This window comes from Arvicanthis niloticus, chromosome 5, assembly GCF_011762505.2.
Source record: "Arvicanthis niloticus isolate mArvNil1 chromosome 5, mArvNil1.pat.X, whole genome shotgun sequence".
In the NCBI taxonomy this organism is placed as follows: domain Eukaryota; kingdom Metazoa; phylum Chordata; class Mammalia; order Rodentia; family Muridae; genus Arvicanthis; species Arvicanthis niloticus.
The window spans coordinates 30,763,666-30,788,787 of NC_047662.1; the positions used below are offsets into that span (position 1 = coordinate 30,763,666).

The 25,122-nt window shown below is 41.1% G+C and overlaps 1 protein-coding gene and 1 pseudogene across 8 annotated transcripts in view; both read left to right on the top strand.

Moving 5' to 3' along the window:
- Macf1 (microtubule actin crosslinking factor 1) overlaps nt 1–25,122 on the top strand; it is a 336,209-nt gene that overhangs the window by 27,139 nt on the left and 283,948 nt on the right. The gene's annotated exons all lie outside the window — the stretch shown is intronic.
- On the top strand, nt 13,403–14,025 carry LOC117708345 (large ribosomal subunit protein uL29m pseudogene; annotated as a pseudogene).

A 25,122-nucleotide genomic window follows, 5' to 3' on the forward strand; every position in this document is an offset into this window, starting at 1 on the left:
GCTAGCAGTGCTCACAGGAACTGCTGCCTTGGTCTTGAGCTAGCTTGACCAGGGATGCAGCACAGGCCGGGTTGCTCCACTAGCCGTGGTCTGTTAGCTTGTTAGTTAGTTTTCAGTGCCTGTTTCAGGTCTTAGAGGTCTTGGTGGAAAGAACACTTAATTAAGAATGTGCACCAGGGAAAAGAAATGTCCAGGGATTGAACCCAGGACCTCTGTACCAAGCAAGTCTTGTACTCGTGAGCTACATCTCCAGCCTGTTAACATTTTATTTATTTATTTATTTATTTATTTATTTATTTATTTATTTATTTCAGGTATAGTCTCAGCCTGGCCTTTAGTGCTCTGTCTTTCTACCTCAGCCACAGGTAGAGACAGGAGATTCTTGGAGCAAGCTGGCTAGCTAGATTAGCCTTATTGGTGAGCTCTGGGTTCAACTGAGAGACCCTGCCTCAGTGAGTACCCTGGAGAGTGATTAGAGAGGATTCCCAGTGTCAGCCTTAGTTCTCTACATGCCACATGCACACAGGTTTGTCCACATTTACATGTATACACACACACACACACACACACATATGAAAAAAGCTCATTTTACAGAAGCAATATATCTAATATTTAATGAAGAAAATTATAACATGGGAACATGTATCTATAGAGGGTTTTTGCACGTGTGTGTGTGTGTGTGTGTGTACCAACAGATAGAGAGAGCTCAAGGACAAAGTTTTGTGGTCAGTTCCTTTCACTTGATCTGGTTGTATAAAATTTTGTTACAGTGTAAATCTCTCAGTATATAAGCATGCATATTTTTTTCTCTTTTCAAAATTGCTTTGTTTTGTATGACTGTGTCAATCATCAGTGATGTTCCAATTATCAGGGATAATTTGGCAAATAACCTAAGACAAGTTAATGAATTGGTCAGTCATCATCTTTTGGACAGGGCTTTGCCAGCTGTACTACTGGGTTCTGTCTTGCTATAATACTTTTCTGCAGTAATTTTTGCTCAGAAAGATAAATACTGTTGCTTTGTGTTGATGCAAAGAATAAGCTTGTTTGAATTGCCTTTTGGAATTCAGACAGTTTTCAGTCCAAAAGAGAAGGTTGATTGAGACATAGGAAGTAATTTTCTTTGGCTGTACTTTTTAGTCAATCAACAGCAATGAATAAGCCCACTGTACGTGATGCTTTATGAGTGCCTACAAGAGAGACTGTGTTGGAACAAGTGGTATTGGGGGATGGTGGAACGCTTAGAGGCGTGGAAAGAATGAGATTAAGATTAGGAGTAGTCTGGGGCTTGGTGGTGGGTAAGAAGGAAGGGCTTGGAGGCTAGCCTGGGCTGCTTAGTAAGACTTTTTGTGTTTTTAATGTACATTGCTGTTTTGACTGCATGCATATCTGTTGAGGGTGTTGAGTCCCCAGGAACAGAATTTACATGCAGTTGTGAGCTGCTGTGTGGGTGCTGGAAATTGAACCCAGGTCCTCTGGAAGGGTGGGCAGCCAGTGTTCTTAAGTTCTGAGCCATCTCGACAGCCCCTAAAACTCTGTCTAAAGGAGGAGGAGGAGGAGGAAGAGGAGGAAGAAGAGGAGGAGGAGGCGGGAAAGAAAAAAATACAGAAAGAAAGAAAGAAAGAAAGAAAGAAAGAAAGAAAGAAAGAAAAAGAAATTTTGGTGTGGTAGTTCAAGTTTATAAAATCAGCATTAGAGGGCTGAGGCAGGAGTCACTCTAGTTTGAGGACAAGCTGAACTAAATAACTGAGTCCATATCATCCTAGGTCAGATGAAAAGAGTCTGTGTCAACATAACAAAATAAGTCATGGCTCAGTTGTACTTCCTAGCACTCAGGAAGTCCTGGGTTTGCTTCCTAGTCCTTCATATACTGAGTGATGTGTTGAATGTCTGTAATTTCAGCACTCAGAAGTTGTAAGAAGAGGATCAGAAATTTAAGCCATCCTTAACTACTTAGTGCGTTCCAGGCCAGCCTTGGGTACATGATACCCTGTCCTCAAAACAAATCAGATCAGACTAAACCAATATGGAACCAACAAAATAGAAAACCCCAAACAAACAACAAACATACTAACAAATAAACGTAACCATCAAACAACTAGACAGAGAAGTAAAAACAAAAGTCTCTGTGGATACAGTTCTTGATATGTATATATATGCTACAGTTCCATAGCGCAGGGAAATGTATATGGGTTTCCTCTTGTTCAGAGATGGTATCACTGATGAGTAGACTAGCCTGATTGGTGGCTCAGTGAAAGAAAGACCCTGTCTCAATGAGTAAGGTGGAGAGTAGTTGAAGAAGACACCAGCTATCAGGCTTCCTCAAGCACATGTGCGTATGTACACATGTACATATACATTTTGAATACATAAACATGAACACATAATGTTCTTGCGTATGTGCTCATGCACACAGAAGCATGCAGAGAGAGAGGAAAAGAAAAAAGGTAAAACTTTAAATGTGAATTCGAATGCCTGTGTTTCATATGCTGGGCAGGAGTGATGAGGGTGAGACACTGCTCTAGGAGCCAGGCACTCTAGATCCTAAAGTCTAGAGGTTGACATTGCAGTTGAATCATGAAACTAGATTAAGAGGTGATAGAGCCTGGGGAGATTGTGAGATTGTTCCCAACCACCTGTAATTCCAGTTCCATGAGACCTGAAACAAAGGCACCAGGTTTGCATGTGGTGTACATACACACACTTACATATTCACATAAAATAAAAATAAATCTTGAGAGTGGGGGGGGGGGAGGGGAACTAGACCATGCCTTGAACCCCAGTTTTAGAGAGCCAAAGACGGGTGGATTTCTGAGTTCTCTATGAATTCAAGGTCAGCCTGGTCTGCATAGTGAGTTCTAGGCCAGCTAAGGTTACAAAGAGAAACTGTCTCACACAAATCTCTGGGGGGAGGGGGGGGAGGAGGAATACAGCAGGGGTGGGGGGAGAGACTACAAGAGACAGAGACAGAGAGACGGAAAAAACAGACATATCAGAGAACTTTGGGGGCAGGTATACTGACTACATTTAAGGATTTAAAAACAAATTTAATTTTTATTTTTAATTATGTGTATGTGTCTATGCTGTGGGTGTGGGTACATTTGGGTTCTCATGGAGATCAGAACTTTGCATCACTTGGAGCTGGATTTATAGGGATTTGTGAGCAGTCTGACATAGATGCTGGGAACTGAACTCTGGTCCTGTGCAAGAGTAGCAGGCACTGTTAGCCAGTGTGCCATATCTCCATCCCCGACTTTAAATTTAGATACTAATGTTGCTAATGGTTTCCTATAAAGTTTTGCCTTCAAAACTAAGAATTAGGTGCTGGAGAGATAGATGGTTTAGCATTAAGAGCACTATGTTAAGACCCATGTTCTATACTCACGTGATGGCTCACAACCATCTGTAACTCCAGTTCCAGTGGATCTGACACTCTTCTGGACACAAGTGTCACAGACAAACATTCACATGCAGGCAAAATACCCAAACAAACCTTTAAAAAAAAAAAAAGAAAAAAAGGAAGGAAAAAAGAAAGAAATTAAGTAAGAATTAATCCTCACCCTAGTACTTCTTTAGGAAGAACCTCCCATTTTTCTTTAAGCATCATGCTTTCAAAGGATTTGACTTCTGAATTTGTAAAACAGGTCTGTGGATTTGAACCTGCCACTCAAAGTCAGATTTCACCTCTTCTTCATTTAAATTATCAAATGCTTGTGTCCCATGATTCCTAGTTGTTTTGGTTCTTTTCCCTTTTTTATTTTTCCTTCTTCTTCCTCCTCCCCTCCCCCTTCCTTCTTCCTTCCCCCTTCTCTCTCTCTCTCTCTCTCTCTCTCTCTTTCTTTTTGCTTGACTGAAGGTAGAGCCTCCTGGGAACAACAAACCCAGGTGAGGAAATGCCTCCATTAAATTGGCCTATAGGCATGCTTGTGGGCTATTTCTTTATTATTGGTTGATATGGGAGGGCTCAGTCCACTGAAGGGGAGGCCACCTGAGCTGATGGTCCGGTTTTGTATAGGAAAGCAAGCTGAGCAAGCCAATAAGCAGAGTTCTTCCATGGCCTCTGCTTCAGTTTCTGCCTCCAGGTTTCTGCCTTGGCTTCCCTTGATGATGGACTGTATTTGTGTATTGATAGACTATATTTATTTGACTGGAACTTGTCAGCCAAATCTTTCCTCCTCAAAGTTGCTTTTGGTCATGATTTTTTTTTTATCATAGCAATAAAAAACTAGAATTCTAGTCTACCTATTCTCTGAACAACCTTTTTTTTTTTTTTTTTTCAAATGATTTTTTTTTTTTTTTTGGTTTTTCGAGACTGGGTTTCTCTGTGTAGTCCTGGCTGTCCTGAACTCACTCTGTAGACCAGGCTGGCCTCAAACTCAGAAATCCGCCTGCCTCTGCCTCCCAAGTGCTGGGATTACAGGCGTGCGACACCACTGCCCGGCTTTCAAATGATTTTAACAATAAATAACTGGCAAGAATTATATAAGAATCTACTAAATTTCCAGTGAAGCCTTTTATTTTGCTGTTTTTGTTTGCTTTGAGAGTGTGTTTCACACTGTAGCTGTGTGGCTCATACTGGCCTGCCATTCACTGTGCTGTTAGGTTGGCCTGGAACTTATGTATGGCTATTTTCTTGCTTCAGCTGTCCGAGTGCATGAGTTACTGTGGCAGCTCTCAGTTCTAGGCTGATTTGGAGGACTTATGTGTTACATCTGTTGACCTTGTATTCTGAAGCAGGGAGTAGGTGAAGTGCTGAGGAAATACAAGTTCTTTTCCTTGCACCTTTGTGACCTTACAGTTGAATGGGGGTGGGGGGGTGGGGGCATTGGTAAGAGGACAGCACCTGTTACAGGGAGTGTTGTCATGTAAATAAATGCTGATGCATGGTATTGTGGTACCCTGTGTAGCCAAGGTAAGAAAGCAGTAAAGGCATCTGAGGGTCAGTAAGCTAGGTATTGTCTCTTCAGGCAAAAAGGCTGGGGAAAGGACATTTTGGGCAGCATGCATAGCAAGGGGGATGAGAGAGCTTAGTGGGAGAAGAGAATATGGATGGGATTGGAGTGTAGGATGTGGGGGAAGAATGAGATGAGCAGGGTAGGCCTGGTTTTTTAAAGGCTTGTGGGAGCATTGAGGATTTTAGGCAAGGATTCTGATTAGGTCCACGTTTTTGGAACCCTGTCTTCTGGCAGCAGTGTGAAGGTAGATTGGAGTAGGGCAGCAGTAGGGATAAGCCAGGAACACTCAGGGTCAGGTCCATGTGTTTGATGACTAACTGGATGTGGTATATAATGGAGAAAGAGCAGAACCTAAGCTGACTTGCGGGTTTCTGACTTGGATATCTGGGTGGGTGTTGTCACAAACTAAAGTAGGGAGTATAAGGGGAGGGGTTAGTTGTGGTTAAATGGTGGCTGTAAAGGTGCAGAAGGTTCTGAGTTCAAGGCTTGTGAGAGACGGTGGCCTTGATGCAGCCAGAAAGCAAGTGGTGGTCTAGAATGTGGAATATCGAACTGTAGGTGAGGCAGGTACTGAATCAGCTTAATCAAAGCTACTGGCATAGTGAGGGAGATTACCTAAGGTTACAGTGGAAGAGCTGGAGACAGAAACACCCTCTATAAGGAGGATGTTTTCTGGAGCAGAGGTAGATGATTCTTGGGAAGAAATTGTCTTCGAAAAGGGAGAGGCCAGAGAATTAGGAGTAACCGAAGAGAAGTTTCTAGGAGGATGTGGTATGGAGGGCGTGTCTCAGTGTCAGATTATGTAGAGATTAAAGCCAGAAGTGAACTGTAGGTGTGTAATATTCAGGTCACTCTTACTCAGGCATTTTAAAAACTGGGATTTGAAGGAACTAGAGGAAAGTGGCCTTTAAAAGAGGTGGATGTAAGATAGAGATCTATTTGTTTATTTCTTTTTTTTTTTTAAGTTTTTTTTTTTTTTTTCTTTTTTCGAGACAGGGTTTCTCTGTGTAGCCCTGGCTGTCCTGGAACTCACTCTGTAGACCAGGATGGCCTCTACTTTCTTTTTTAAGATGTACTTATTTTATTTTATATGTGAGTACCCTGTCGCTGTCTTCAGACACTCCAGAAGAGGGCATCAGATCCCATTACAGATGGTTGTGAGCTATCTGTAATGTAGTTGCTGGGAATTGAACTCAGGACCCCTGGAAGAGCAGTCAGTGCTCTTAACCACTGAGCCATCTCTCCAGCCCGTTTTACTTTCTAATAAGGGTTTCTGTAGCCCAGGCTGGCCTTGATCTTGTGGTTTTCTTGCTTCAGAATACTGGGATTACAAACATGAGCCACAGTCATCCACCCAACCCTCACCCCATGAAGCAGGGTTTCTCTGTAGCCCTGGCTGTTCTGGAACTCACTCTGTAGATCAGACTGGCCTCTAACTCAAGAGATCCACTTGCTTCTGCTTCCCAACTGCTGAGATCAAAGGATTTTGCCACCATGTCTAGCTTTACTTTAATTTGGTCTATTGTAATGTTGTCTGTCGTCAGTGAGACTTGAGAATGCCCACGTGCTAAAGAGGAGAGACATACAACTGAAAGAAAGGAGACATAGATCTAGTGAACAAAACAAATAAACCTGATGGGTGTGTGTGCACACATATATACACACATTTAGAAAATTACATGGAAGTAAGAATGCAGGTGATTGAATTGGTTGGAAAGAGGGGTAAAACTTTAGGGAAATTCTATTGCTTTCTGAGAAAGCAGTATATAAAAAAAAGAAGCCATCTATACCAAGAAACAGGAAGAGAGAGGGGTATTGGGAGGATATACATATTCTCTCTGTCTCTGTTTCTCTCTCTTTGTCCTTCCCTCCTTCCACCCCTCAGCCCCCCTCCCACCTTTTCTCTAGTTGCAGAAGCATTTGGTAACCTGTCCAAGAGTCCAAGATACTGAGGGAGACAGGTAGACTGATCTAGGATCAGAGAGATTTCTAGCATAGTTTATTTTATTTTATTTTTAAATTATGTGTAGGTATGTGCACAGGAATGCATGTGTCCACCAAATCCAGAAGAGGGAGGGATCAGATTTCTTAGAACGGGAGTTAAGGAGTATATATACTCTTAACTGCTGAACCATCTCTTCTACCCTCTAGTATATGTTTGGTGCATGAATAATTAATAAAGAGATCTTGTCTAAAAAAAAAATACCTGAGCACCAGCTTTCTGGTTGGCTTGTATGTTGTACCTTAAGCAAAATGGTTTGCTCTCTCTGGAAAGAAGCTATATATGTAATTTTTGTATTTTGTATCAACAGAGTGCTGAGAAGAAACCATTTCTTTTCTGTATGAATTAATTTTGTTTATCTTTTTGAGGTGCTGGGGGTTCAACCCACAGGCTGTGTAAGTGCTGAGTGAACCCTTATCACTGAAGCAATGTCACTGAACTGTATTCTCAGCCCTGGACAAAGACATCTTACTCTTGGCACAGAGAGGAACAGCCCTTCTCACCTTCGATCTTTAATCCCTCTCACTTCTAGTACAGAAAGTCCAGGTTTGGAAGGCTCAGGGCCTAGCTTCTATGTACCCTCATTAGCTAACCTCACTACCTATGCTGTTGAGCACTCTAGGAAGATTAGTATACCCCATTCCATTTGTACCAGGCTTTTGAAGACCTGGATTCTTTGCAAGACTGGACAGAAGGCTATTGTGGAAGATACAGCTTCTTTCTTGTTTGTTTTGGCAGACTGGCAGTGAGTGTGATTCAGAGCTCTCTGTTGCACCTTAACAAGGTCAGTAGAATTGCTGCCTTTCAGGTACTGACGATGTCCTTCAGTCGTCTACCCGACCTTTATATCCAAAAGAAGTATCAGGTTCCCTGTCCCCTACTTGTATTTTTTTCACCTTTAATCTGGTATAGAGGGTATTTCCTGGTATTTTATTTTAGGCCTACTTCAGAATTCATTTAGGTTTCAACCCCTTTTGGCACATCTTGTGGCTTTCCGGCTGTTCATTGGCATGTTCTTCATGGCGTTGCTTATTTTCTGCACCTTAATTTATAAATTTGGACTCTGTATCAGATAGAGTTGATGTGAGTCACTCCTGGGTGTGGAAGGTAATGTCTCCACTAATTTAGAGAATCTTTAATCTTGTTTCAGTCCCTAGTTTGCTTTATCCTGTTGATTTTTCTGCCCCAGAGGAGGTGTGTGTGCACCTATGTGTCTTTTGTCTCTGGTTTCATGTGTTGTGGTCTACACTCAGAGATACTACTTAACATAGATTCCCTCTAGATGTCTTGTTATCATAATCAGCAAATAAAACTCCATTAAGAGCTTCTTAGATGTAATTTAGTATATGACACTGTAAGTAAGGTTCATAAACCCTTTATCTGCTTTCCAGGGGTTTATAGTATACAGTTGATACATGTGACAGCAGTAACCATGTAAGTAGATAAATATATGATGGTCACCTCTCATTTATTATAGTAGGTGTCTTAAAAACAGATAATAGGGATTTAGGGTGATGTTCCAGTCAGCAAAGAGTGAGCCCACAGCATCTCAAAAAGACAAATGAGAGGACTAAGTTTACTCTCCACAGTGTATGTAAAAAGCCAGGTTCTGGGTGGTACTTCTGTAATTCAACACTGGGAGGAGAGAAAAGAGGACTCCTAGTGCTTGTTGGCTAGCCAGTCTAGCTGAGTCAGAGAACTCCTGGCTAAGTAAGAGACCTTGTCTCAGAAAGTAAGGTGGGATGTGATTGAAGCAGACACATGATGACAGTCTCTTCATGTACACAAACATATGCTCACATGCATATGCACATTTATATATGAGTAGATACACATAGACACTAAGACAACAAAACCCCAGAATTAATTAATTTAATTAATTAAAGAGACAAGAGCATCTTCTATCCAGCCCATGATCCTCTCTAATGTCTTTTTAGGTTTAGCTGTATTTCTATAGTGCTAGGACAGGATCCCAGTGAGGCTCTTACTCTACAGTGACCTGTGTCTGAAGAGGTAGGATCTAGTTTCCAGCAGGGAGAACACCTGGAGTGCTTGGCTTCTTTGGTATAATTGTGTTTGTAATATGAGGACGATCATCCTAAACCTAGTGCAAACACTTGTGTGCTCACAAACACCCCTAGCTGAGGATCACTGAAGGCTGACTTCTCGTGAGTATGGATGTCAGTGTTGGTTCAGAAGAAGGTGACCTGACTCATGCCACCCCTCCAAGAAAAGAGCAGATTCAGCCTTTTTATTTTTACAAGTAGTAAACAAGATTCAGTGGTAAAGGCACTTGTCACCAAGCCTGATGCCCTGAGTTTGATCCAAGAACCCCCATGGTTGAAGGAGGAAGCTGACTGTTACCGGTTGTACTCTGCCTCTCACATGTGTGCTCTGACTTCTGCCTCCATATAAATAAATACGAGCTAAGACTAAAGGACACAGGGACTAGACCAGGTTAGTTGGGGGTAATTTGAGATCTATCCTTGTATGTGTCAGAAGATGATTTACTATTTTTTATTGGAACTATTATTATTATGTAATGATAAAATTCATGCAATACTGCCTTTATTAGGAAGAATAGGGAAATCCCAGGGGCAGGAATTTCCCTTCATTTCTCCAGCTTTCTTTTGGAAGAATTAAACAGAGGGAGAGCAAGCTCCCATCTCTCTTGGATTATTCTATAGACTTCTAAGAAAGGATAGGAGATAGAAGAAACAGTCTGGGCCCAGGCATGAATTGGTTGTGGTGAAGGGATATGAGGCCAGTTCTGGTATAGCTGAGCTCAGGTTGTGTATTAGAGAAGATAGACATAGGTACAGAACTAAGGGGACTGACAAAGGCAGAAATTACTATGAGTTGTTGCCTTTGCTTACATATGATAAGAGCAAAACTGAAGTGCCAGCATTCTTTTTTGTCTCCCCTCTCCCCGCACCGACACCCCCCACAAAGTTTTTCTGTGTAGCTCTGGCTGTCTTGGAAATTACTCTGTAGACCAGGCTGATCTCAAACTCACAGAAATCTGCCTGCCTCTGCCTCCCGAGCGCTAGAATCAAAGGTATGTTCTACCACTACTTGGCTTCTTTTTCTTAAGTACATCTTGTTTGTTTTCTGACTTTAAAGATGCTATGGTACCAGGGGATGGAGAGCTAGTTCAGTGGTTGAGCCCTGACTATTCTTCCAGAGATTTCCAGCACCCATGTGGCAGCACACAATCATCTGTCTGGTCTCAATCAATCCCAGGGGAATCTGATGACCTTTGTGGGCACTGTATGTAATTGGTACATATACATATATGCAGGCAAAACAGCCATGCATACATAAACATCAAATCAAAACAAACCAGAATGAGATGGTATAGTACCTTCAACAAATGGGCTGATGATGATTAAGAAAGTTCAATAAAAGTTCCAGAGATTGGGAAGTAAGTAATGATTTGATTATGGTCTTAATATGTAACAGTGGTTTTCTGCCATTCATTCCTGCAGCAGGAACTTAGCCTTCCTTACCCCAGTTCTTGTATTTTTGTTACTTAGCTCTGTATATGTTTGTCTGACCTTTCCAGCCTAATTGTCGTGGCTTTGAAGGCCTTTAAATCATATAGCTCATGAATTGAACCACTCTGTAAATTAGGATGGTTCTTATGTTTCTTAGTATTTCTGGCAACTTTTAGCAACGTTCACATTTCTCCTGTGGTTGTTCTTCAGACTCTGTATGCTCTCTATAAGAACTCTAGACATTCTCCTAAACTCTATGTGTCTAAATGTTGCCTTCATTCTACTCCCAGAGCCCCTGCTTCTGTGTCCTCCACCCCAGTGAATGCCTTTGCTCTCCATCGAGCAGTCCATGCTGAAACCTAGGCTTCACCACCTTGGTCTGCAGCTGCCCAGCTTTGTTGGATCCATTTCCTATGCTTCTTTCCGCCTGTCATCTCCTCAGCTCTCCTGTTACACAGGAGTCCAAAGCCTGTTACCTCTTCCTCGGACTGCTACATAGTTGCTATTAACTGGTCTGACTTAACTATTTCTCAGCAAGCTATTTTTCACATTCATAAAAGAGAAGTAAACCTCAGAAGTATGCTGCTCCATGCCCCCCCCACCTCCCTCCCCCCCCAGCATTTGGAAGGTTGAAGCAGAGGGATTATATCCAGTTTGAGGCCAGCCTTACCTATAGAGTGAGATTTCTATTTTCTTTTCTTCTTCTCCTTCTTCTTCAGAATTATTTATTTTATGTATATGAGTACACTGTCTCTGTCTTCAGACACACCAGAAGAGGGCATCAGATTCCATTACAGATGGTTGTGAGATACCCTGTTAGTGCTTAACCACTGAGCCATCTGTCCAGCCCAAGACTTCCATTTTCAACAACAACAAACAATACAAAATTAGCTAGATTGAAAATTTTTTTCTTAAAAAGTCCTACAGTGGACCCAGGGAGATGGTATAGTCTAAATCTTAGTTACTTAAGAGGTTGATTTAGAAAGATCTCAAGTTTAAGGCCTGCCTAAGATACAGAATGAGTCTAGGCTGGGCAACTTTTAGTGAGATCTATCACAAAATTTATAAAGGAGAAGAAACGTAAAAGGCTGGATGTAGTTTAATGGCAGAGAGTGCGTACCTAGATATGTGAGGCTCAGGATTCAGTGCCCAGTACAAAACAGAAGCAAAAGCTTCCTTAGCAAGTTCCCATTGCCTATATGATAATGACTCAGTCCACAACTGCTGTGGTAGTCTAACCTCTGCCTCTTGGCCTTTTCCTTGCCTTTTTCTCTTTATCACTGTGGAGCCATGTTCAGCTTCCTTAGCTTGCAGGGTTGGAGAGTGTTGCTGTGGTTTGCTTTGCTTCTATTTTCTCTCTCTTGAAATTCCTTTGTACCTGTTAAGCTAACTGTCAACAAGATGTTAAACGCAATTCAAACTAGCACTAGGTAGTACGGGTTGTATTCTCAGCCACTGGGGTGAACTGGGCTAGGAGGAATGATGGGTCAAGGCCTGCCTAGCCAGGCAACTTCATGAAACCTGCTTTGAAATAAAGAGTCTAAAAGTTCATTGGTAGGGCACTTGTTTAGCACACATGAGACTCTGGGATCAATGTCCAGTACTGCCAAAGCCAAAGTAAAAGAGCCCAGTAATCAGTCATTGTTAGGAAATGTTTCTCTCTTCTCTTGACTATAGGTTGTGTATGATTTGATTTTTTTTTGTTTGTTTGTTTTCGAGACAGGGTTTCTCTGTGTAGCTCTGGCTGTCCTGGAACTCACTCCGTAGACCAGGCTGGCCTCGAACTCAGATATCCACCTGCCTCTGCCTCCCAAGTGCTGGGATTAAAGGTATGCGCCACCACCGCCCTGCACCACCACCGTCCGGCGATTTGATTACTTATATGCTTGCCTTTCTACACTAGGCTCTCTGTTTCCTAGCTATGCTTAGCATTGTATTTAGGATGTACAGGTACAGCGGACATGTTGATGAATGAGCACTGTACACAGATTTCTTACAAATATTTCAGCACTAAGTAAAATCCTGTCTAAATGAGAATATACTATAGCTTGACAACTGTGCTTACTCTAAATGCTTGGAACCAGAAGTGTTTTGATATACTTTTAGAAATAATTTACTTTTATTTTATGTACATTGGTGTTCTGCCTGTATGTATATCTGTGTGAGGGTGTTGGTTCTCCTGGAACTGCAATTACAGACAGTTGTGAGCTTCCATGAGCTGGGAATTGAACCTGGGTCCTTTAGAAGAGCAGCCAGAGCTCTCTTAACTACCGAGTCATTCCTCTAGCAATCATTGCCCCCCTCTGTGTTTCAGAATTTTTGAGTTTTAGGATTTCTTTTATTTTGATGGTGGAGATTGAAGGCAGGCTCCAGGCATGTAAAGCATGTACTCTGCCTCTGAACTACACTCTTATCTCTAGAGTAGTTTTAGTGAACCCTGTTTGTGTACTTTCTCATCTGAGGTCAAGTGTAGAATTTTCACTTATGATATCATGTGGATTTTTAGAGAGTTTTGGATTTGGAATCATTTTGGACTTCAGTTTTTAATTAGAGCTGTTCTGTTCAACCTGTGTTTAGATAATAGAAGAAATTTTTGTTAGCCTATGGATAATGACATGAGATTGTGAGGGTTGTGTATTATCTTTGTACTGTAAGAGTTTCAATTCAGGGTCTAGTCTTGGTAATTTCAATATTTTGGAGGCAGAGGTGGGAAGATTGCCACAAATTTGAAACCAGCTTGGTCTACTTTTCAGTAAACCTATAGTTTACTATAGGTTAAAACTGTGGAGTTCCAGGTCAGTTAGGATTACAGAAAGCCCTAGCATCAAAACATAATAAATGGATGGATGGATGGATGGATGGATGGATGGATGGATAGATAGATAGACAGACAGTACAAGAATTTCAGTTTGGGAATAACAAACAAAATTAGCGTTAGAAACACAGCTATGGCCAGGCCAGTGGGTATTTGTAGAAGCATCTCTGGTTCCTAAAGGCTGCCAGCTTCCTAATAAATCCCAAGGCCCATGTTCATGTTGGTTTTCTTTTAGTTTGTTGCTTAAGAAAACATCAAATGTCACATCTTTTCTTCAGTGTAAATTACTTCATACAATATTGTCAAGAAAAGGGCTAGAATTTTTTTGATGACAAAGATTTGGTGTGTGTGTGGGGGGGAGGTGTCAAATCTGCAGCTTCGTGGACCTACTAGCAGCTAAGGAACAAAAGTGATGAAAACCCACACAAGCTTTGCTGAGCTTATGCCTTCTTCAGACTGGTCAAGACAAACTGAGACCTGGTGCTGGGAGAAGAGACATTTTTTGAATGACTCATCTGGCACAACTTCAAGCCATGGCCTCTACCTTGGTACCTAAATAAAAGATACAACAGGAAAGGATTCTTTGGGTTGCCTTGTGTGGATTATTTTGTCAGACTAAGAGTTGAGCAACAAGCCCACATTGAAGCAAGAAAGAAAGGTTTATAGAAGGCCAGAAGTCAGGTTTTATCTCAGATGACGTCCAGGAGTATAGTTTTGTTGTTCTTGCAGCACAGTCTGAGTTCTCATGTCTGGTGAGCAGTTTAAAAAGAAATGTTCCAGCCGGTTGTAGTGGCACAGGCTTCTAATTCCAGCACCTGGGAAGCAGTGACAGGCGGGTCTACAGAGCAACTGTCCTAGGACAGCCAGGTTTACACAGAGAAACCCTATATGGTGATGGGGGTGTCAGGTGGGGTGTTCTTGTTAAAAAATAAGCAAAACAAAACCAAAATTAACCATTCTCCCTTAAAAAAAAAAGTAGAGATATTTGCTTACTAGCTCTAATAGTCTCTTAGTTCTTAGAAGAGTACCTGTCTGTAATAACAGGTGTAAATTCTCACTCTTGTTACTGATAAGAGATGTGTAAGGGCATAGTAACTCGTTCAAGCTCAGGTGGCCATTAGTATTAAAACCAGCTCTCTTCCCCATGTAACTTGTTGAGGCAGAGTCTACCTATGTAGCCCAGCCTGGTCTTAAACTCATGGTCCTCTAGGCCTAACCTTTTTAAGAGTCTGGGATCACAGATGTGTGCTGTCACACTCAGTTGGTGTTCTTTTTAAACAATATTTACACACTTTGGGAGCTGGAGAGATTGCTCAGTAGTTAAGAGCACTAGCTACTATTGCAGAGAACCCAGGTTCTCAGCACCTACATACTGCCTTACAACTATGAAAAACTTCAGTTTCTGGGGATCCAGCACCCTCTTCTGGCCTCTATGGGCATCAGGCATGCATGCAATGTATTTACATACTTGCAGACAAAACACTCACACACATTTAAATAAACCTTTAAAAACAAGTTTGTAAAAACCAAAAATAAAAAAAAAACTAAATACAAGGGGACTGCTCTTTCAGAGGTCCTGAGTTCAATTCCCAGCAACTACATGGTGACTCACAACCATCTGTAATGGGATTCGATGCCCTTTTCTGAAGGCAGCTACAGTGTACTCCTATACATAAAATAAAATAAATAATACTTTAGAAAAAAACTTAAAGAAAAAGAATATTTACTTATTTCTCCACACACATACCTCCCCCCGTGCCGTGTGTGTGTGTGTGTGTGTGTGTGTGTACATTCTGTAGCTGGTGTGTGGAGTTCAGAGGACAACTTTCAGGACTGTTTTGCAGTCCATTTTGTTGAGGCAAGGTTTCTTTTTTGTTTTCTGTTTATTGCATACTGCAGGCTGGCAGGTCTGCTAGCTTCAGGATGATTATCTTGTTTTTATCTCTCATCTGGCTTTAGGAGTGCTGTGATTCTAGTTGTGTGACACCACATCTGGCTTTTTACACGGGTTCTGGATATTGGACTCGTGTCAGGCTTGTGCAGCTAATGCTTTTTTACCTGCTGACCCATATTTCTGGTCTAGTGGTTTTGTTTTATTTTTAAATGAAGTTGTGTTTAATCAGTTTCTTTTGTGACTTGGTATTAATGTGTATTATGACTATATATCCCTATGAGCAGGAAAGGATGAAGAAAAAGGTAGGAAGCCATTATGTGTTAAATTCTGACAGAGGACAGATATTCTATCATTTAACCATCACTAACCACATTCTGTGACAACCCAATGACATAGTAGGTTTTTACAGCTGAGGAAACAAGTTTAAGAACCTAAATAACTTCCTTGAGGGAGGGTCTCACAGCTAGTTAGTGGTTGAACTGGGTTTTCTGTCCAATCTGATTAACTCCACTTGGCAGTGGATCCTTTTACTGTAAATTCCAGCATACATTTTGGATTTGTGGTCTGAGTTGCTTTTAGATTTTCATGTCAAACAACTGGAAAGTAGTCTGACCTGAAAACTACTGAAGTAGACCTGCAGAAATTATTTACTTTAAGAGAGTCCTACAGAATAGTAGGTCTGTAGAGAGGAGACTCCAGGACTCTGCTGTACACACCTGCACCCAGTTATAGCATGCATAATTTAAAAACTGTATGCTTTCTTTTAGACCAGTACCCAGAACAGCTATAGAAATCACATTCTTGTGCACAGACCCAGTTCTGAATGTGTGTGGTAGTACTCTTCATCACTGAGAGCACAACAAAAACTGTCAGAGACGTGGAACAGGTAGAGTGGGAAAGGATGAGCCCAGCTGAAACTAGCAGTTTCATTAGTAAGTAGGCAGATTCTAATTACCTGTGTTGCTCAGAGACCTGAGTTGAGTGTTGGGGTGGGGTTAGGTCATTTTCATTATCTTTGTGGAGATTTTCATTAGCTGATCACAGAGATCAGGGTGTGGGGAGAGATTCAGGAAGAGGAGGAGAGGTCATAGAAACAGAATAGTTTGGCTTTGCTGGTGGTCAGGTAGTAGTCTGCCAGGGGCCAGCAGCACTGTGACACCTGGCAACTTGTTAAAGATGCAGAGTCTTCTTCAGTCTCGATGCAGATTGTTGAATTTGTCTTCATTTTTGTCAAGATTCTCTAGAGATTGATTCTGTGCACATTAAAGTTGGAGAGAGACCAAGTTTATGATTATGGTTCAGTGCAAGAGTTTTGAGAATCTGGCAGACCTAGTATTGAAATTTGGTTTTACTAGTTACTAACTTTGTTCCCTTGATTATAAGGATAGAATCCAGGGCTTTGTGCATGCTAGGCAAGTGCCATGCCACTCTGCGGCCTATTGAAGAGAGTAAATGAAATATGGGTAAATTTAGAAATTGATATGCCTTAGATTTAATGGAATTTGTAATGAAAATATCTAGCGCTAATAGAGTAAAATACTTAGTAAATGCTAACGCTAGTAACAGAACTGTATAAACTTACCGGAAGAGCATCTTCCTGTCTCCTCTCCTATAGAGCTGTGCTACTACTGTAGCCACACCCAGTGTTGGTAGTTTTAAAATATTTTTATTTATTTATTTTGAGAAAGGTTTTCTTTGTGCAGCCATGGCTGTCCTGGAACTTGCTCTGTAGACCAGGCTGGCCTGGAACTCAGAGATCTACCTGCCTCTGCCTTCTGAGTGCTGGGATTAAAAGCATGCACCACCACCGCCCAGCTTTAAATATTTATTTTACTTTATGTGTATGGATGTTTTGCCCTCATGTATGTCCAATGCATGAGGTAGTCAGAAGAGGATATTAAATCCCCTGGAACTAGTGTTACAAATGGCTGTGAGCAGCCATGTAGGCTGGTGCTGGGAATTGAATCTGAATCCTGGCCCTCCTGAAGAGCAATCATTGCTCTTAACCTATGAGCCATCTCTTTAGCCTTTCCCTAGTGTTATTTAATGCTGGTTGTTACAGCTGCTGCAGTCGAAACACACAACAGTTATTAATGTGCTCAGCACTTTATCTATTTATTAATTCAGTCCATGGAGCAACCATGTAAACTAAGAATTGTGTCCTTTTTCACAAGTGAAAACAGCAAAGAGGTTAAATGAACATGCTCACATAGCCATGAAGTAAGAGAGCCAAGAAGTAAATTGTTCATCTCTATTCTATTTTCATGTATTTTGATTGTTTTCAAATTTATGTAGTATACTAGAAAGCAGAAAATATTGGTTCCAACTTTTCTTCTTGGTGATTGTTTTGTTATTGAAAAAACTTGTGTAATATGAGAATTATAAGATCTTTTCTCTTTTTCTTTCTTTTGTTATTGTGACAATCTTATTATGTAGTCATGGTCATCCTGGAACTCAGAGATCCACCTGCCTCTGCCATTGAGTGCTGGGATTAAAGGTTTTTGCCACTACACCCAGCCTGCTTTATCTTATAAAGTCTTTTTAACTTTTTAAATCTGATATTTAAAACTTTTAATGTTACACAGGTAACATACAGATATATAGCTAAAAAGAAAAATAATTAGAAATCTTTTTGAGACAGGGTCTCACTATGTAGCCCTGGCTGGCCTGAACTTCACTGTGTTGATCATACTAGTCTCAAACACACAGAGTCACCTACCTTTTCTTCCCTGAGTACTAGGATCAAAGGTGAGCTTATAATGCTGGCTCAAATTTTAATATAGTATTTTTATTAATTCTTCAAAAATTTTATACGGGGCTGGAGAGATGGCTCAGTGATTAAGAGTACTGTCTGCTCTTCCAGAGGTCCTGAGTTCAATCCCCAGCAACCACATGGTGGCTCACAACCATCTGTGATGAGATCTGATGACCTCTTCTGGTGTAGCTGAAGATATCGATGGTGTACTCATATAAATAAATAAAATTAAAAAAAAATTTTTATACAATGTATTTTGATCATACTGACCTCCAAGATCCACCCCATCTCCCTATGTTTCCCAACTTTGATTTCCACCCTTTTTTTTTTTTTTAAATAAATAATCTGCCAAATCCAATTTATGTTGTCCACATGGATGTGGGCCTATCCACTGGTGCATGGTCCACTTCTCTCTCTCTCCAGAAGCCATCAATGGGCCATAGCCCCTAAGTCAGGCTCTTGAGTCCCTCCCCACTTACATGCTAGTATGTTGACTGGCTTGATCTTGTACAGGGCTTGTGCAGAAAACCATAGCTGCTATAAGTTTGTGAGCACAAAAGTCGTATCAGTATACGACATTTCTCTGGTTTTCTGTATTCTCTGGTTCTCTGTGTTCACTGGTTCTTACAGTCTTCCCACTTCTTCTGAGATGGTTCCAGAGCTTTGAGGGTAGGGATTTATGTTAGATGTCCTGTTTGTGGCTGAGTACTCTACTGACAGTCTCAAGAATCATCATCCACTGCACAAAGAAGTTTCTGATGCGGACTGAGTGCTGCATCAATCTGGGGCACAGATAAAAGAATTTAGAAGGCAGGTTGGTAATACTTAGGTCTCTTAGGTGAGTCATTTAACACCTAGTGGTTTCAGTCAGTTTGGAAGAAAATTATATCTAGGGAGTTGGTTCAAAATTACTTGTTCAAGCAGGTTGGTAGAATTAAGAACAAGGTGTTTGAACCTTGGCTCAGCTACTTCCTATGTACATAACCTTGGGCAACTTATTTAGCCTTTCTAAACATTGATTTCCTCATTAGGAGTGGGAAGAATAGTTCATCCCTTGCAGGGATGCTGTAAGATTTAAATTCGATAATGTGTTACTATCACCCAGCCAGCATACATGAGACAAACAGTGGATAGTCAATATACTTGGGTTCTCTTTTCTGCCTTTCCATTCATCTATGGGAGGGATTAGAAGCAGATAGAAGAAACTCAAAAACATTTTGAATCTCTAGAGATCCTACAGTCCTTATGTCATAGATTCTCATTGTTGGGAGGTGAGTTAGCATCTGTCTGCTATTTAAATTATTTACCTTTTGATTTTAGATTACAATTTATTTTTAAAATACATTTTATAATTGGACAAATGTTAATGTTTATTTGATGTTTTGTGTATGTGTGTGTTTTAATTTATTTTTATTTTTCAAGACAGGGTTTCTCTGTGTAGCCTTGGCTGTCCTGCAACTCATTCTGTCGACCAGGCTGGTCTTGAATTCAGAGATCCCCCTGCCTCTGTTTCTGAGTGCTGGCATTAGTTTTGTGTAAAGTAGTTTTGGCTTTTCTAAGCCCACTCTAGCTTCCAATAAAGACATGGACTTTTTTTCATTTATTATATAAGCTAAAAGCACAAAGCTGAGCAGATACTCATCTATTCTAACTCTATTCTAACGCATCTATGGCTGCCTACTACCCAGCCATGTGTTGCGTTACTTACCAACCTAGTCTTGCACTGGTTGTTTCTGCTCTATCCGAGGGGCAGCTACCCTGGTGACCACCAGCTTGTGGTGAATCCTAGTGAATCTTCCTCTCTGCTCCCTACCAGAGTCCCTTTCACTGGGATTGGAAGTCCCGCCTCCTCTTCTGCCCAGCTGTTGGCTGATCAGCTCTTTATTAACCAATCAGAGGTGATGGAAAACAATTGTTACACAACATTGAGACAGGAGATGCTTGACAATGCCAATGTGGGACTGCAACCACTCTGGGCACAGTAATCAGCATCTGAATACACAGCATACAAGTCAGCCCCCAGCAGTTTTGTTTGTGTTTAAAGACCCCTTCCCTTTTAAGTTTTACTTAAAAAAAAAAACAAAAAAACAAATACCCCCCAAATTAAAAAACCTGGACATAGAATTTAAGGCCTCAAAGATGCTAGGTAAGGGTTCTACCAACTGAGCTATATCTCCAACTCCACTGTCTTTTTAGTTCTGTGGTTATTGAGAGAGTTGGCAGGAAGAATCTGCTCGGTGCCTTGTTTCTAGGGAAGCCTCAGGTGTTTTGTAGCCTCTATAGAGGATATATGTTTTATGTCTTCATATCAGCTCTTGGCTACTATTTTAAAATATCCACTATTAACATATAACCTAGCTAGGACAGTCCCCATCTCAAAAACACACAGAAAACCCCCAAATCACATTCATAGTTGTAGGGGGTTGGACTTCAACAGTTTTGCTTGAAGTGAGTAGGGGTGTGGACCCAGCACCACCTATGCTTGCACCTTGTCATGTGTTAGGACGTAATTGGAGCTGACTGGCAGCTTAGGTGGGAGATGCTTCCCCTTTCTGGGATGATTAGATCAATAATTTTAATAGTTCATATTAAGTTTTTACTTTGTACCAGAGATTTACTTAAGATATTTATGGAAAAAAGAGAAATTTATGAATTTCCTATTTACTTCTCATAACAACCCTGTAGATTAATTAAACATTTTTGTTGTTGTTGTTTTCCGAGAGAGGGTTTCTCTGTGTAGCCCTGGATATCCTGGAACCAACTTTGTAGACCAGGCTGGCCTTGAAATCACAGAGATCCACTTGCCTCTGCCTTCCCAGTGCTAAAGGTGCCACCACACCAAGCAATTAAATAAATAAATTAAATGAAAGAAATTGTATGTGTATCATATATGTGCACACATACATATATGCCTGTGCACATGGGTTACAGGGCTTATAGAGGTATCAGATCCCCAGGGGTTGGAATTACCAGTGATGTGGATACTGGGAATTGAACCACAGTTATATAGAAGAAGTATGGGTTCTTAACCATCTCTCCAGTCCACACTCCCCATAGGTTCTATTATCACCATTATACAGAAGAGAAAGTGAGACTCAGCCGGTGAAACAGCTTGTTCAAGGTTATACCTTGCTAATGGTAGGGTGGACAGTTGGATCTTACTAAGCTTTTGCTTCACTCCCTAGGCTACAACTGTCTGGCCTGAGTCTCTTTTTAAAAAACAAAACAAAACAAAACAAAACAAAGCACCCCTTCCTAGTTTTTGAAAGGGTCAGGGGAGTGACATTTATGTGCATATTTGTGAGTGCTTATTGAGTGTAAGTGGGAAAAGGAGTGTGGCCTCAGTTGGCACTTTTTATTACCTACTGGTTTAAATTTTGCCAGCAAGTCTTAGTCAGGTATGAGGGAGATTGTGATCTACTTTAAAAGAGAATGACTTAAAATATTACAGGAAAAAAACACAAGGGTATAGGGTTTTATTATTTAAAAAAAAAAAAAAACTACTGTAATACATTTATGTAGAACAGGTAAAGTAAAAAAAAAAAATGCAAGTTTTATGTTTTACTTTCCTTTTCTCCACCTAGTCCACTGGTCAAGATTGGCCAGGATTACCAATGCCCTTTCTTTTCTTTGTCTTGTTCTCGTGTTCTCTCTCTCTCTCTCTCTCTCTCTCTCTCTCTCTCTCTCTCTCTCTCCTTGCAAGGCTTATGTTGGAACAGAGCCAGTATTTAATAATTTTTTTTTCCCTTTTAAAACATATGGTTGCTTGTAGCTTGGCAGTGGTGGCACACACCTTTAATCCCAGTTCTCGGAGGCAGAGGCTGGTGGATCTCTGTGAGTTCAAGACCAGTCTGGTCTACAGATCAAGTTCCAGAAAAGCCAGGAAAGAAACCCTATCTCAAAAAACAAAACCTATATATGTCTAGGATTTAAACTATGAACTTCAAGCTTGTACAGCCGGCACCTAGCCCACTAGGCTGTCTCTTCAGCCAATATTCCTCTTATTGATTGTTTCTTCTCTTGCTCAAGAGGCTTGCCCACCTGCCTGTCTATCTGTAGATCTGTCTACGTGGTTTTTGGAGATAGTCTCACTCTGTAGCCAGGATTGATCCAGAACTCACTGTGTAGCTGAGGTTAGTCTCATATTCATGGTAATCCTCCTGCTTCAGCCTTGTAAGTGTTAGAATTACAAATATAAGCTACCATAATTTGCCCTGCCTTGGTTTCCTAAGTAGCTGGATTTCACCTCCTGTGTATGTGGCTTATTCTGAGTAGCCTTTTGATATGTAAAATATGTCTTAAAATCTTTTGTTAATTTTTTTTGTGTGTGTGTGTATGTATGCTTATGTCTCACTTTTCTATTTCTGTGAAGAGACATTATGGACAAAGCAACTTATAGTAGAAAGTTACAGCAGGATTATAATTTCAGAGGGTTAGAGTCCATGGACATCATGGTGGGGAGCAGAGTGGTAGGCAGGCATGGCGCTGAAACAGTAGCTGGTAGCTTAGATCCCATCCGCAAGCACAAGGCCCAGAGAATGCTAACAGGGAATGGCATGGGTTTCTGAAACCTCAAAGTTCATCCCCCAGTGACATACCGCCTCCAATCCTTCCCAAAAAGTTCCACCAACTGGGTATTCAGACATATGAGCCTATAGGGGCCTTTCTGATTCAAACCATCATAGCTCATATTTTCAGGAACATGCCACAGTGGAGGCTTGGAGGTCAGAAGACAACTTGGGAGCGTGAATTCTCTTCACATTGTGAGGATTGAACTCATGAAGTCAAGCTCTTCGACAGACACCTTTTTCTGCTGATGCTGAGCTAGTCTAATCCTGCCTATATGAAGCTCAGGTCAAATCCTCCCTTCTCTTCTAATTCTTTACAAACAGTTCTAACCTAGGCTCCCAGTGAGTAACAGTAGTCACTCACTGGGTTTCTGATTGTCTGCCACCCATTTGCCAATTGTGAAATGTGTGTATTGTCATCACACCATTAGTCCCCTTTTTAAGGTTGTTTTTGAACTTGAGAGTGACCTTGAATTTCTGTTTCTCTTGCCTCCATTTCCCTTGAGTGTTGGAATTACTGTAGGAATATTGTATTGCATCTGATTTTGGTGATATTGGGAATTGAACCCACAGCTTTCTTCAGTCTCTGCATACTGTACCGATAGAGCCATATGCTAGCTGTTTGTCCTTTTGTTATTTAATGATTCTACATATTTGTCCAGTTAGATGGTGCTGCTGGGACTCATGGGTTATGATTTGTTCTGTTTCCATTTTGCCTAGCCTAGTGCCCTATATTCAGCAAGTATTCTTCCAAATGTTGATGTGATAAGATTTCGTTAGTACTTCACACCCTTTTAAAGAAAGGTGCCTAGAACTGGAAGCCTAAAGGAGCACTGAGCTGGCTGACATCATCTTGGCTGTCTGACAGGACTGGGTGTGTGTGTGCTCGAGAGGGGTGTTGGCAGAGGAAATACCCGTGCTTCAGGTTGTGCTTCCTCCTCTGCTGTAGGGACTCAGGCTAGAGTCAGGGGAGAGAGACAGTGTAGGAGGAGGCCTGGAAAGGGAATGGATGGGAGGGTACCACATTGTTAGACCTGGGGATTTGGCTTTATTAAAACCATAAATAAAGGGATGGTGTAATGCAGAGAAGAGCTTCTTAGAACCAGTAGGCTAATTTGACAAACTGGCTTCTCTGGTGTAAACCAGTTATTAATTGCCATTTATTATTACTATTTGCAATAAAGCTGTACCACCCAGCCATTTACTTTCTTTCTCATTAGAGTGAGTCCAGAGAAAAAGCTTCAGTTTGAATTAAGAAATATAAGAGAAGCAACATAGTCAATGTGTGCAGGGAATAGTGGTACTCCTTTCACGTTTCCTAACCTGCCCTAGACCTTGGGGTCGGCCAAGACCTTTAGCATCTAGTAGTATGATTTGGTAATGGCAGTTCTTGGTTTTAGTCTGCTATTTCCATTTGCCCCATCTGTCTTCTCAGAACCCTCCTACCATGCACACTAAATGGGCCAATACTTGTATCCCTGAGAACCAAGTGTTCAGTGGACACCTGGGTTTATCTGTAGCTATATAATATTTATTAGACTGAGTCTATTCCACCTTTCCACTTTCTCTTCCTCAGATGGTAGGAAGGTAGAGAAAATAGCCTGTGATGATTGTAACACCTATACTGGGCCTTCTCATAAGATGCTCTTCTCTTTTGTTATTAGAGAGATCTCACTGGTTTTCATTCTTTTACTAGTGCTGACCCAGAGAAGGTAGTGTGTTAGGTTTGGTTCCCCACTGCTCATTAGTGGATACCTAATTATCAGAAGATAACACTTAGTGATGCTTTTTGAAAAGTATAAATATAATCAAGACCCTTATAACATTTCTAATGACTGGGTTTTGTTTTTAAAAACATGTTTTAAAAAATAAGTTATTTTAGGTCAGATGCCTGCCTGCATGATTAAGCTGCAAGTTTAACCTAGTGGGCAGAACAAAATTAAATGACAGTTACTGAGTCTGTCATGGAGAGAAGTTTGGTCCCTGGGAATAATGTGGGTTTTAATGTCTGCTCCTTTCTCTTCAAATAAACCCTCCTACACGTCCAGTCTCTGGCCCTGGGAGAGGCGGACAATAGGGATTGTTCAAGTCAGGCTTTCTGGGTGTGGGCTTGTGGAACTTCCTCTGAAGGCTGACTCAAGAGTTTTCTTCCCTTGTGGAGCTGTTCCTGTTCTTACATGCCATGCTAATTGACAGCCTTGGAATTGTAGGCAGCATCATTTGGATGTGTTAAGTTGGGAATGAGGAAGGTAGAATATTTTCAGAGATCCTTGATTGAAACGTTCCTTTCACTGGGTAAAACCGGTGTCCCTAGAACCCATATTCTTCCTTTTTGATGCTACCCATCCTACTGAATAACAATTATTTACTTTTTGGTCCTCCACTAGAGTCTGTACATGTTGGGAGCTGGGATGGCATGTCATTCATCTTTGTGATCATGATTTAGCACAGGGCCCATTTCTAGTAAGGAGTCATAAATGTATGCCAAAAAACTGTGTGTTGTATCCCACATTTTTAATTACAACACTTGGGTGGTAGACTCAAGTGGATCTCTGAGTTCCAAGCCAGCCAGAGTTATATGGTCACTTGTCATAAAAAAACAAACAAGTGAGCTGGATGGTGGTGGTGCATGCCTT